The following is a 13,024-nucleotide window of genomic DNA, read 5'->3' as shown; positions in this document are numbered from 1 at the left end:
GGCGCACGGTAGAGCTCAGAAGGGAGGGAGCACCATTTGACTTTTTGAGCGCAAAATTGGCTGTCGTGTTTGGAGACCCCCTGATGTACCTAAACAGTGGAAACCCCCCAATTCTAGCTCCAACCCTAACCCCAACACACCCCTAACCCTAATCCCAACCTGATCCATAATCCTAATCACTAACCCTAACGATAATCACAACCCTTACCCCAAAACAACCCTAATGTCAACCCTAACCATAACCCTAATCAAAACCCTAAATCCAACACACCCCTAATCCTAATCTCAACCCTAACCTCAAACCTAACCCTAATCCCAATAGACCCCTAATCACAACCCTAACCTTAACCCTAATCCCAAACCTAACCCTAATCCCAAGCGTAACCCTAATGCCAACCCTAACCCTAATCCAAACCCTAACCCTAATCCCAACTCTAACCCTAACTTTAGCCCCAACCCTAGCCCTAACTTTAGCCCCAACCCTAACCCTAGCCCTAAGGCTACTTTCACACTTGCGTCGTTTGGCATCCGTCGCAATCCGTCATTTTGGACAAGAAACGGGTCCTGCAAATGTACCCGCAGGATGCGTTTTTTGCCCATAGACTTGTATTGCCGACGGATCGTGACGGATAGCCACACGTCGCGTCCGTCGTGCACTGGATCAGTGTTTTGGTGGACCGTCAGCACAAAAAAAGTTCAATGTAACGTTTTTTTGTACGTCACATCCGCCATTTCTGACCGCGCATGCGTGGCCATAACTCCTCCCCCTCCTCCCCAGGACATAGATTGGGCAGCGGATGCGTTGAAAAACTACATCCGCTGCCCACGTTGTGCACAATTTTCACAACGTGCGTCGGTATGTCGGGCCGATGCATTGCGACGGCCCCGTACCGACGTAAGTGTGAAAGAAGCCTAACCCTAAATTTAGCGCCAACCCTAACCCTAAATTTAGCCCCAACCCTAAATTTAGCCCCAACCCTAACCCTAAATTTAGCCCTAACCCTAGCCCTAACCCTAATCCTAGTCCTAACCCTAACCCTAGCCCTAGCCCTAACCCTAATTTTAGCCCCAACTGCTCTTCTCCTGCCGGCCGGCAGATGGAGACAGATGGCGGGCGCACTGCGCATGCGCCCGCCATTTTCTTTTCCCCAGAAGATGCCGGCGGCCAGGAGGAGCAGCAGGAGGACCCAGGGACACCGGTAAGTATAATAGGGTCCCCGAATCCCCCTATTTCTCTGTCCTCTGATGTGCGATCACATCAGAGGACAGAGAATTACACTTTGCTTTTTTTTTTTTTGCGGTCGCCGGTAAACAGTTAATTACCGGCGATCGCAAAACAGGGGTCGGTAAAACCGACCCCGATCATGCTCTTTGGGGTCTCGGCTACCCCCGGCAGCCGAGACCCCAAAGATTCTCCCGGGGCCGGCCGGCGGGCGCACTGCGCATGCGCCCGCCATTTTGAAGATGGCGGCGCCCACCGGGAGCCACGAGGAGCACCGGGGGAGATAGGTGAGTATCAGGGGGCGATCGGGGACCCCTTTTCTCTGTCCTCTGATGTGCGATCACATCGGAGGACAGAGAAATTAAAAATAGATCGCATTTTTTTTTTTGCGATCGCCGGTAAACGGTTAATTACCGGCGATCGCAAATGCGAGGTCGGTACAAAACCCCCCGAATCATGTTCTCTGGGCCTCGGCAGCCGAGACCCCGGAGAAAATCCGACTCTGGGGGGCGCTATTTACTTTTTCCACAGCGCCGTTAATTAACGGCGCTGTGGTTTAAGTACCCTTAGCAGCCGCCGTTAAAAGGTGTATCGGCGGTCGCTAAGGGGTTAATATTTGGTTGCACACCCTCAGGAATAAATAACTGCAATCAGTCACTTACTATAACAATCAACAAGCTTCTTACATCTCTCAGCTGGGATTTTGGACCTCTCTTCTTTTGCAAATTGCTCCAGGTCTCTCATATGTGAAGGCACCTTCTCCAAACAGCAATTTTAAGATCTCTCCATGGGTGATCAATGAGATTTAGATCCGGACTCATTGCTGCCACTTCAGCACTTTCCAGTGCTTGGTTTCCATCCATTTCTGGGGGCTTCTTGAAGTATGTTTGTGTTATTGTCCTGCTGGAAGACCCATGACCCAGGACACAAATCCAGCTTTTTAACACTGGACACTACATTGCCACCCCAAATTGTTCGGTAATCTTCAGATTTCATGATGCCTTGCACAAAGTAAATGCACCCAGTGCCACAGGCAGCAAAACAACCCCAAAACATCTTTGAATCTCCACCATATCTGACTGTAAGTACTGTGTTCTTTTCGTTGTAGCCTTATTACATTTTCAGTAAACAGTAGAATGATGTGCGTTACCAAAAAGCTCTATCTTGGTCTCATTTGTCCACAAGACACTGTCCCAGAAGGATTTTGGATTACTCACGTACATTTTGGCAAACTGTAGTCAAGCTTTTTTATGTCTCTGTGTCAGCATTGGGGTCCTCCTGGGTGTCTTGCTATAGCGTTTCATTTCATTCACATGTGGATGGATAGTTTGCTCTGACACTGAAGCACTCTGAGCCTGCTGGACAGCTTGAATTTCTTTGAACCTTGGTTGGGGCTGCTTATCCACCATATGGACTATCCTGCATTATTACTTATCATCAATTGTTCTCTGCCATCCACAACAAGGGAGATTAGGTACAGTGCCATGGGTTGTAAATTTATTGATTATGTTGTGCGCCATGGACAAAGGAACATCAAGATCTCTGGAGATGGACTTGTAACCTTGAGATTGTTGATATTTTTCCACAATTTTGATTCTCTAGTCCTCAGACAGTTCTCTTCTTCTTTTTCTGTTCTACATGCTTAGGCTAAGTTTACATAAGCATTTTTGTGCGCAGCGTATCATCTGCATGCAGAAACGCATGAAAAAACGCATGAAAAAACGCATGCAAGAGCATGTTTACGCAGTGTTTTTATCCGCATCATCTTACGCATTTTTGCATGCGTTTGCATTGTTTATGCGCATGTGTTTGATAGGACAATGCTTTTCCAGGAGAATTTCCTTGACACAAGCCACACACAATGGGAGTGTCTCATGGGATTTCTATATATAGACACACTGCACAGATGAAATCCTCTTCTTTTGCTGCTGTATCCAGCTAAAAGATGGATCTTAGCGTGGAGCACTTAAATCTGAATTTGGATTTATCATAGAAATTGGCTTTTGCCTTTGCTGTGGCTTGTGAAAAAGAAAGAAGAGAAAAACGGAGATGTCGCCACTATTGGCAACACCCCACCGTGGAGCCTACTACTTGTTGTACACTGAGCTGCTTGAAAACCTGGAGAAGTTTTTCCACTAGGATGTTGGAACAGAGCTTCAATGAATTGTTGCTACGTGTCCAAAGATCCATCATCAGGCAGGAAACACAGCTATGTCGAGCAATTCCTGCTGAGGAACGTCTGTTGGTGACCCTGAGGTACGTAATTTTGAAAACAAGACATGTCATTAATATTCTTGTTATAACAGCCATGTACTGATCTTTTTTCCCATTTTCTTTTCCACAGATTGCTGGCTACCGGAGAGACCTTAAGATCTTTACATTTTCAATTTTAGATTGGAGTGTCCACCCTTTCTGGGATTGTTGGAGACACTTGCTGTGCTTTATGTGACGTTCTGCATGAAGAATTCCTCCCCCAACCCACAACTGAACTGTGGCTGGAAAATCCTGCAAAATTCAAGGAAATTTATAATTTTCCAAACTGTGTGGAGGCTGTAGACGGCAAACACATTCGGATTATGAATCCTGCTGGAAGTGGATCTGAGTATTTCAATTACAAAAAAATACTTTTCGATTACTCTCATGGCAATTGCAGATGCTGAATGTCGATTTGTCGCCGTTGACGTTGGCTCATTTGGACAAGGAAATGACTCACAGACTTCCAAAAACTCTGACATGGGAAGTTTGTATGGGAATAATTTCAATTTTCCACCACCACAACCTCTTCCGAAGGACCGCCAATACCGTTTGTTGTTGGGGATGAGGCATTTCAAATGTGTGCCAACCTCATAAAACCATACTCGAGTCGGGACTTGAATCACACCAAAAGGGTTTTCAACTACCGACTGACAAGGGAACAAAGAACTGTGGATTGTGCCTTTGGTTTGCTGGCATCTTAATGGCGCATTTTGGGAACACCAATCAATCTAAAAACTGAGACAATTGATGATGTGGTCAAAGCGTGTGTTGTTATGCACAATTACATCCTGGCAAAAGAGCGACAACAACATTAAAATGGATCACCTCCCCTCCCCCCCCCCAAAACAAAATAAATAAATAAATAAAACCACTAGGAAATAAAATAATTATATATTAGTATCCTGTTCTAATTAGGTACAAAAAGACAAGGCAACACATTTTCTTTAATGCTAAGTACTAACTAACAAAAAGGCATACATGAAAATTATTATACGGTCATGTTTCCCATGATGTGGATATATGGAACCTATAGATGAAGTAAAAAAGAAAATTGTCCTTGCGTAACAATGCATTCCCATAGACAGTAATGCGTTGTTTTGATGCACTCAATCCGCAATCAACCACATGCGCATGGCTGTGCATAATTGACAAATAAAAAAATGCAACATGCTGCGTTCACCGCACACTGCCAAACGACGCATGCGTATGCATATGCATGCAAACGCATGTCCGTGCGTACACCATGTTAAAGATATGTACGCTGCGCACAGATGCGCTAATGTGAAATCAGCCTTAGTGAGGCACACAGAGCAACACAATGCAAAGATTGAGGCAATTTCTCCCCTTTTTATCTAGTTTCAGGTGTGATTTTCATATTGCCCACACCTGTTACTTGTTACAGGAGAGTTTGAACAAGAACCACTTGCTTGAAACAAAGTTGTTTAACCATAATTTTACAAAGGTCACAGCAATTTTGTCAATTTTTGGGGTTTTGTGCTGGGCCTGTAAAAGAAAACATAAAATTAATAATAAACATTATAAATATTATACTTACCTGTCCAGCGACACGTTCTCCCGTCCCGCTGTCTCCTGGTCGCATCTGCTTCCGGGGCCGCTCATTACCTTCCCGCGGTATTCACTGCACTCGGCAGTCTTCGGCTTTTTCCAGCAGTGTTCGTGCAGTGACGTCTTTTACAGCCGCCTTGGACCCGAACTGTAACACGGGTTTCCCATGGAAACCCGTGTCCAGGACTGTGTGACTGAACACCATGTGTTCGGTACGGTCCCGAACTTTACAGTTTGGGTTCGCCCATCTCTAGTCATGAGTGGCTTGACACAAGGAATGCGACACTTGTAGTTCATGTCCTGGATATGTCTGTGTGTCGTGGCTCTTTAAGCAATGACTCCAGCAGCAGTCCACTCCTTGTGAATCTCCTCCAAGTTTTGAATGGTCTCTTCTTAACAATCCTTGCAAGGCTGCGGTTATCCTGGTTGCTTGTTCACCCTTTTCTACCACACTTTTTCCTTCCACTCAACTTTCCATTAATATGCTTGGGTACAGCACTCTGTGAACAGCCGGCTTCTATAGCAATGACCTTTCGTGGCTTACCCTCCTTGTGGAGTGTGTCAATTACTGCCTTCTGGACATCTGTCAAGTCAGCAGTCTTCCCCATGATTGTGGAGCCTATGGAAACAGACTAAGGGACCATTTTAAGCGCTTAGGATGTCTTTGCAGGTGTTTTTTGTTAATTATTCTAATTTACTGAGATACCGTATATACTCGAGTATAAGCCGAGATTTTCAGCCCAAAGTTTTGGGCTGAAAGTGCCCCTCTCGGCTTATACTCGAGTCAAGGTGGGTGGCAGGGTCGGCGGGTGAGGGCGCTGAGGCATACTTACCTAGTCCCAGCGATCCTCGCGCTGTCCCTGCCGTCCCACGGTCTTCTGTGCTGCAGCTTCTTCCCCTCTTCAGCAGTCACGTGGGACCGCTCATTACAGAAATGAATAAGCGGCTCCACCTCCCATAGGGGTGGAGCCGCCTATTCATTCCTCTAATCAGCGGTGCCGGTGACCGCTGATAGAGAAAGAAGCTGCGGCACGGAAGACCAGGCAGAGGGACAGCGCGAGGATCGCCAGGACTAGGTAAGTATAGCATATTCACCTGTCCTCGTTCCAGCCGCCGAGTGTCGCTCCATCTTCCCGGCCAGCGCCTCCATCTTCCCGGCGTCTGCGCTCTGACTGTTCAGGCAGAGGGCGCGATGACGCATATAGTGTGCGCAGCGCCCTCTGCCTGATCAGTCAGAGCAGAGACGCCGGGAAGATGGAGGCGCCGGAACGAGACGCCGGGAGCTGCAATCAAGGGAGGTGAGTATGTGTTTTTTCTTTTTTATTGCAGCAGCAGCAGCGGCGGCGGCAGAGATTTATGTGGAGCATCTATGGGGCACAGTGAACGGTGCAGAGCACCGTATATGGCACATCTATGGGGCACAGTGAACGGTGCGGAGCACCGTATATGGCACATCTATGGGGCACAGTGAACGGTGCAGAGCACTGTATGGCACATCTATGGGGCACAATGAACGGTGCAGAGCACCGTATATGGCACAGCTATGGGGCACAGTGAACGGTGCGGAGCACAGTATATGGCACATCTATGGGGCACAGTGAACGGTGCAGAGCACCGTATATGGCACATCTATGGGGCACAGTGAACGGTGCAGAGCACCGTATATGGCACAGCTATGGGGCACAGTGAACGGTGCGGAGCACAGTATATGGCACATCTATGGGGCACAGTGAACGGTGCGGAGCACCGTATATGGCACATCTATGGGGCACAGTGAACGGTGCAGAGCACCGTATATGGCACAGCTATGGGGCACAGTGAACGGTGCGGAGCACAGTATATGGCACATCTATGGGGCACAGTGAACGGTGCAGAGCACCGTATATGGCACATCTATGGGGCACAGTGAACGGTGCAGAGCACCGTATATGGCACAGCTATGGGGCACAGTGAACGGTGCGGAGCACAGTATATGGCACATCTATGGGGCACAGTGAACGGTGCGGAGCACCGTATATGGCACATCTATGGGGCACAGTGAACGGTGCAGAGCACCGTATATGGCACATCTATGGGGCACAGTGAACTGTGCAGAGCACCGTATATGGCACATCTATGGGGCACAGTGAACGGTGCGGAGCACCGTATATGGCACATCTATGGGGCACAGTGAACGGTGCAGAGCACCGTATATGGCACAGCTATGGGGCACAGTGAACGGTGCAGAGCACCGTATATGGCACATCTATGGGGCACAGTGAACGGTGCAGAGCACCGTATATGGCACATCTATGGGGCACAGTGAACTGTGCAGAGCACCGTATATGGCACATCTATGGGGCACAGTGAACGGTGCAGAGCACCGTATATGGCACATCTATGGGGCACAGTGAACGGTGCAGAGCACCGTATATGGCACATCTATGGGGCACAGTGAACGGTGCAGAGCACCGTATATGGCACATCTATGGGGCACAGTGAACGGTGCAGGGCACCGTATATGGCACATCTATGGGGCACAGTGAACGGTGCAGAGCACCGTATATGGCACAGCTATGGGGCACAATGAACGGTGCAGAGCACCGTATATGGCACAGCTATGGGGAAATATGAACGGTGCAGAGCACTGTATGGCACAGCTATGGGGAAATAATTATCTATTTTTATTTTTGAAATTCACCAGTAAATGCTGCATTTCCACCCTAGGCTTATACTCGAGTCAATAAGTTTTCCCAGTTTTTTGTGGCAAAATTAGGGGGTCGGCTTATACTCGGGTCGGCTTATACTCGAGTATATACGGTAATTACTTTTGGGTTTTCATTTGCTGTAAGCCATAATCATCAACATTAACAGAAATAAACACGTGAAATAGATCACTGTGTCTGTAATGACTCTATATAATATGAGTTTCACTTTTTGTATTGAAGAACTGAAATAAATTAACTTTTTGATGATATTCTAATTTAGTGAGAAGCACCTGTATATCAGCAGGTCTTTGCCATGGAATATAAGAGCTGAATGATGCAGAGGCAGAGACCCTGATTCTAGCTATGTGCTACTTACTGGACTGCTTGGTGCACTTTTGATAAAAAAAATCTTTTTTTTCGCTGTCGATGTAACAGTGATCAGAATGCTGAGCTATGTATAACCCCACCCACTCTTCTGATTGGCACCTTTCTGTGTACACTGTCAGCAAGCTGCCAATCAGAGGTGGGGGTGGGGTTATACAGATTAGCTGGACTACCTAGCATGGGACATATAGTCCTGCAGTGATAATCTCCTGCTGAATAAAACACTCATTGTATTGAAACTATAGCACACAGCCTAATAAGTGACACAACGCTAGAATCAGGGTCTCTGCCCCTATGTTATGCTGCTCTCGGATTAAACAGAAAAAACCTGCTGACAGATTCCCTTTAAGTAGTATTTATATTATCTACTCAAAATTAAAGCCCCCATTAAATGCAAACTTCCCTGTTCCTTAGCCGTTCTGCCCCCTATGGAGAATTGTCTTGATGTTCGCTGATAAGACAATCCGGAGGCGCTGATCCATTGTGGATACATTGCAAATATTTCTCCAGAAACCTCAGAATCTTCAGGCAAACCTAGGAGCGTCACATTACCCCGGCCCCACTATTTTAGGCCCTAATATATATTTGTACGTTCCCATCTGAGGCTTCTACAGGAAGTTTCCGTCCCCTGAGACATCTCCTGTTCTGCGCTGATCAGAGTCCCAGAGACGATGAATTCTCTGTACTTCTCACAGAGATGGATGAACCCGGAACGGTAAAGTTCAGGTTCCGTATCAGACACCTAGTGTCTGTGCCCGGACCCCCAAACACAGACTTCTCCCAGAAGTCTGTGTTACAGTTTGGGTTCGGCCCCCATAACAAAGCTTGTTAAAAAGCTGCGGCGCATCTGGACACTCCAAATGCTCAGAATGAAGAACATAAAAAACACAGTGGAAAACATAAAATAAACTTCCAAAAAAAAAAAAAAGTGCAAATTAAAACAATAAGGTGCAAGTGAAAAACAGGCGAAAAACTAGATGTAAAAAGTCAAATGCGCTAATGAACCGGCCCCCTTGTGCTTCAATCCTGCATCAGCTCCAAGATCTCTGCTAGATGTCAGTGAATTAGAACTCTCTGGTTTACATCCAATAACCCTGCACACAGCAAGGCGAGCGCTCAGCTCCACAAGGAGCATAGGGATCTGTCAGGTAACATTATTTCTGACAACTACTAGAAATATTGCGCTTAGACGTGATGTGAGTAAAGGCTGAAGGGTGCGTTATACGGGACTTCGGATATACAGTGTCTGCACATATACACGTAATATAGACAGAGATGACAGAGAACCCGGTCACTGGAAGAAATAAAATAAACCCTGAATTCATCAATGTGATTGGTCAAGGAGTAATAAATATGTGACGGATTTCGGGCAGAGTTTCCCTTTAGGTTTCCGGATTATTCTAAAGGTAGACTGACAGAAAGAGACAAAAAAAAAGAGAAAGAGAAGAGAAAAAAAAGACAAAAAGTGAAAGAAGGGAAAATTAATAAATAAAGATAGGTATAAAAAAGGCAGAGAAGAAGAGTGTGGCTTAAGAAAGAGAGAAAAAGAAAAAAGAAAATGAAGGAAAAATAAAAAGACAAAAAGCAAGTAAGGCTGGTTTCACACTTGCGTTTTTGTCTGCTGCGTTTTTTTTCAAAAAAACGCATGCGTTTTTTTTTCCTATATTTAACATTGAAAACGCATGCGTTTTTTTGTGTATGCGTTTGGTCGCGTTTTGCAACGCATGCGTTTTTTTACTGCATGCGTTTTTTTTCTAAAATGCTACTTGTAGTATTTTTAGAAGCGTTTTTTGGACCAAAAAAAACGCATGCGTTTTCATGCGTTTTTTGTGTGTCAAAAAATGCATTGGAGTCAATGGGGACGCATGCGTTTTTTGGTGCATGCGTTTTTTGCATTAAAAAACGCATGCGTTTTTTTATTAAATACACTGAAAACACACTAATATGCCACCACCCAACGTAAAGGTGATAAAGGGATCCTAACCCTACCCCTAACCCTAACCCTACCCCTAACCCTAAGGGATCCTAACCCTACCCCTAACCCTAACCCTACCCCTAACCCTAACCCTAAGGGATCCTAACCCTACCCCTAACCCTACCCCTAACCCTAACCCCTTTATGGTTAGGGGTAGGGTTAGGGGTAGGGTTAGGATCCCTTAGGGTTAGGGGTAGGGTTAGGGGTAGGGTTAGGGTTAGGGGTAGGGTTAGGATCCCTTAGGGTTAGGGGTAGGGTTAGGGTTAGGGGTAGGGTTAGGGGTAGGGTTAGGGTTAGGGGTAGGGTTAGGATCCCTTAGGGTTAGGGGTAGGGTTAGGGGTAGGGTTAGGATCCCTTTAGGGTTAGGGTTATGATCCCTACCCCTAACCCTACCCCTACCCCTAACTATTTCTGTTTATAGTGTTTTTTTTACTTTTTTTTAATGATTGGCAGCTGTCACACATTTCTCAGCATGCGTTTAAAAAACGCAAATGCATGAAAAAACGCATGTAAACGCGGTAAAACGCCGCGTTTTTTACACCACATGCAAAAACGCATGCGTCAAAAAAACGCAGCGTTTGCATGCGTTTACATGCGTTTTTTCACCATGCGTTTTTTTGCGTTTTTTACCGCAAAAACGCACCCAAAAAAACGCAAATGTGAAACCAGCCTAAGAAAGAGGAAAAAAGAGAGAAAAAGAAAGATAGAAGAAAGAGAAGGAAAGGGAGAGAAAAAAATGAAAGAGAAAAAAGAAAAATAGAACAAAAAGAAAAGCGGAAAAAAAGAGGAAAAATAAGGAACGAGATAGAAAAAAACAGAAAATAAATAAAAAAGAAAGGAAAGAGAGAGAAAAAAAAAAAATAGAAAAAAGGAAACGAAAAAACGAGAGAACAAGAGAAAGAAAGAAAGAAGGAGTAACCCCCTAGAACAGAGAAATAGCAAGAAACTTAAAGACAAAAAATAGAGCCAAGAGAGAGAAGGAGAGAGAAATAAGTGAGGACAAGAGCAGTGTAACGAGTAGGAGGGTGCTGGTTCTATAACCCTGTAAATCTGGTATTATTGGCGGTGTTTTACTTTTGACAGAACGCATCACTTTGCGGCATCTCTGGTCTAAGCGCTCTCATCCTTTTTTTTTTTTTCTGTGTAATTTGACCAGAATTTGCAGACAACTTTTTTGCACAGAAAACTAACAGTAAATGAGTAAATGTCTACAGATCAGATCTATGACCCCAGGAGCAGCGATCACCTGCGACCTGCTCCGGCTCCTCCACCTTCAGAGACCCTCCCAGACATGGACAGAATCTAGGACTGTCATGGACCAGGTCTGGTTTGGACTTACCTGTAGTAGATCCGTCTCCCCGAGCTTACACACACGGCACAGACCCATCTACGAGTCCTTCTCGCGTTTGTCTTCAATCACAATATTCTAGATCCTTCTCCTCCCTTTTCCTTGCATCTGGCAGAGAATCAGAAGCTGTGGAGAGACAATGGTCTGAAGCCATATAAGATACCGGAGTCCTCACAAACAATGGCTGACACAGATGTGCGAGGAGAGAGGAAACAACTGGGAGAATCCGAAGGAAGAGGCAGAAGTGGAGGACAGGATGGAGAGAGCGGAGGCCAGCCGCAGCCAGGACGGCAGCTTCCCCCATAATAGTGGGACGAGGGAAATCCTATTACTACAATTTATTTGTCTTTTTCAAGGAGTTCTCTAATTTAGAGAGTGAATAAAATCTAATCTGAAATTCCGCCGCAATCATTCGCATGGGCTGAAATCTTAAAGAAACATCGCACCCTGAACGGATACAATATATGATATCACCGGCGCTGTGACGGAGGACACGTCCGGACCAGTTACTCTGCATGGCGCAGGCTCAGTCCAGCCACTGTGACTGGTACTGGTGTGTGCGGTCCAGCTGGAGTAATCCGCTCCCTGATGTGGCCAGTGTCAGCACCACACCCAACCGGATCTCCTAACTTGCTTCTGTCCGAATGCTGCCAGTTATAGTCTACTAGATGGTGGCCGATTCTGACTGACAGAACTTGTTCAGTAAACGTGACTGAACTACGTGGCACTGTGATTGACAGAACTTGTTCAGCAAACGTGAATGAACTATGTGGCACTCTTACTGACAGAACTTGTTCAGTAAACGTGACTGAACTACGTGGCATTGTGACTGACAGAACTTATTCAGTAAACGTGACTGAACTACGTGGCACTGTGACTGACATAACTTGTTCAGCAAACGTGAGTGAACTACGTGGCACTGTGACTGACAGAACTTGTTCAGTAAGTGTGAGTGAACTACGTCACACTGTGACTGACAGAACTTATTCAGTAAACGTGACTGAACTACGTGGCACTGAGACTACGTGGCACTGAGACTGACAGAACTTGTTCAGTAACCGTGAGTGAACTACATGGCACTGTGACTGACAGAACTTGTTCAGTAAATGTGAGTGAACTACGTCACACTGTGACTGACAGAACTTGTTCAGTAAACGTGAATGAACTATGTGGCACTGTGACTGACAGAACTTGTTCAGTAAACGTGAGTGAACTACGTGGCACTGTGTGTGACAGAACTTGTTCAGTAAACGTGACTGAACTACGTCACACTGTGACTGACAGAACTTATTCAGTAAACGTGAGTGAACTACGTGGCACTGTGTGTGACAGAACTTGTTCAGTAAACGTGAGTGAACTACGTGGCACTGTGAGTGACAGAACTTGCTCAGTAAACGTAAGTGAACTACGTCACACTGTGTTATGATCTGGTGGTTTAGGAACAACATGAGACAAGCTCTGAAGGAGGTGGTATCTGTACTGACCGCAGACCCTGAACCTAGCAGCGCAACTAGAAATAGCCGTGGGGGGTACCTGACGCTCCCTAGACCCCTCGGCACAGCCTAAGATCTAACTTCCCCTAAAGA

The 13,024-nt window shown here is 45.9% G+C and overlaps 1 protein-coding gene across 1 annotated transcript in view; it reads right to left on the bottom strand.

Moving 5' to 3' along the window:
• The window catches only part of LOC138641497 (uncharacterized), a 56,630-nt gene extending 45,005 nt beyond the window's left edge, over positions 1-11,625 (bottom strand). Inside the window, exon 1 of the mRNA XM_069728987.1 lies at positions 11,430-11,625. The gene's annotated coding sequence lies outside the window, so the exon portion shown is untranslated. The remainder of the gene's footprint in view (positions 1-11,429) is intronic.
• Positions 11,626-13,024: the final 1,399 nt, after the last annotated feature.

This window comes from Ranitomeya imitator, chromosome 6 (assembly GCF_032444005.1).
Source record: "Ranitomeya imitator isolate aRanImi1 chromosome 6, aRanImi1.pri, whole genome shotgun sequence".
In the NCBI taxonomy this organism is placed as follows: domain Eukaryota; kingdom Metazoa; phylum Chordata; class Amphibia; order Anura; family Dendrobatidae; genus Ranitomeya; species Ranitomeya imitator.
Note: the sequence above shows the minus strand (reverse complement) of the source record. Positions and strands in the feature narration are given on the sequence as shown.